Here is a 250-nt window from a genome sequence, read left to right as displayed (position 1 = left end):
GTACGCGCTTTCTCGATTTGTATAGCATGCCACTGTCCGCGCTATCTTTTATTATATTGTCCAGCGTGTGTGGTCTACGTGCTTGCACGATGGATGCACGGCGTGAAAGTGATTTTCGTGCTTTATGAGAGGAGGAGGAGAATATTTGGCCTCTATAAGAGGTACAAAATTTATGAAATGTGTGTTACATACAAAAGAGAAATGGCTTAACGTCGATCGGTCTTACAGGGAGGGCCGACGACGAAAATTT

Source organism: Osmia lignaria, unplaced genomic scaffold (genome assembly GCF_051020975.1).
Source record: "Osmia lignaria lignaria isolate PbOS001 unplaced genomic scaffold, iyOsmLign1 scaffold0083, whole genome shotgun sequence".
Taxonomy (NCBI): Eukaryota; Metazoa; Arthropoda; class Insecta; order Hymenoptera; family Megachilidae; genus Osmia; species Osmia lignaria.
This window is presented reverse-complemented; position numbering follows the sequence as displayed.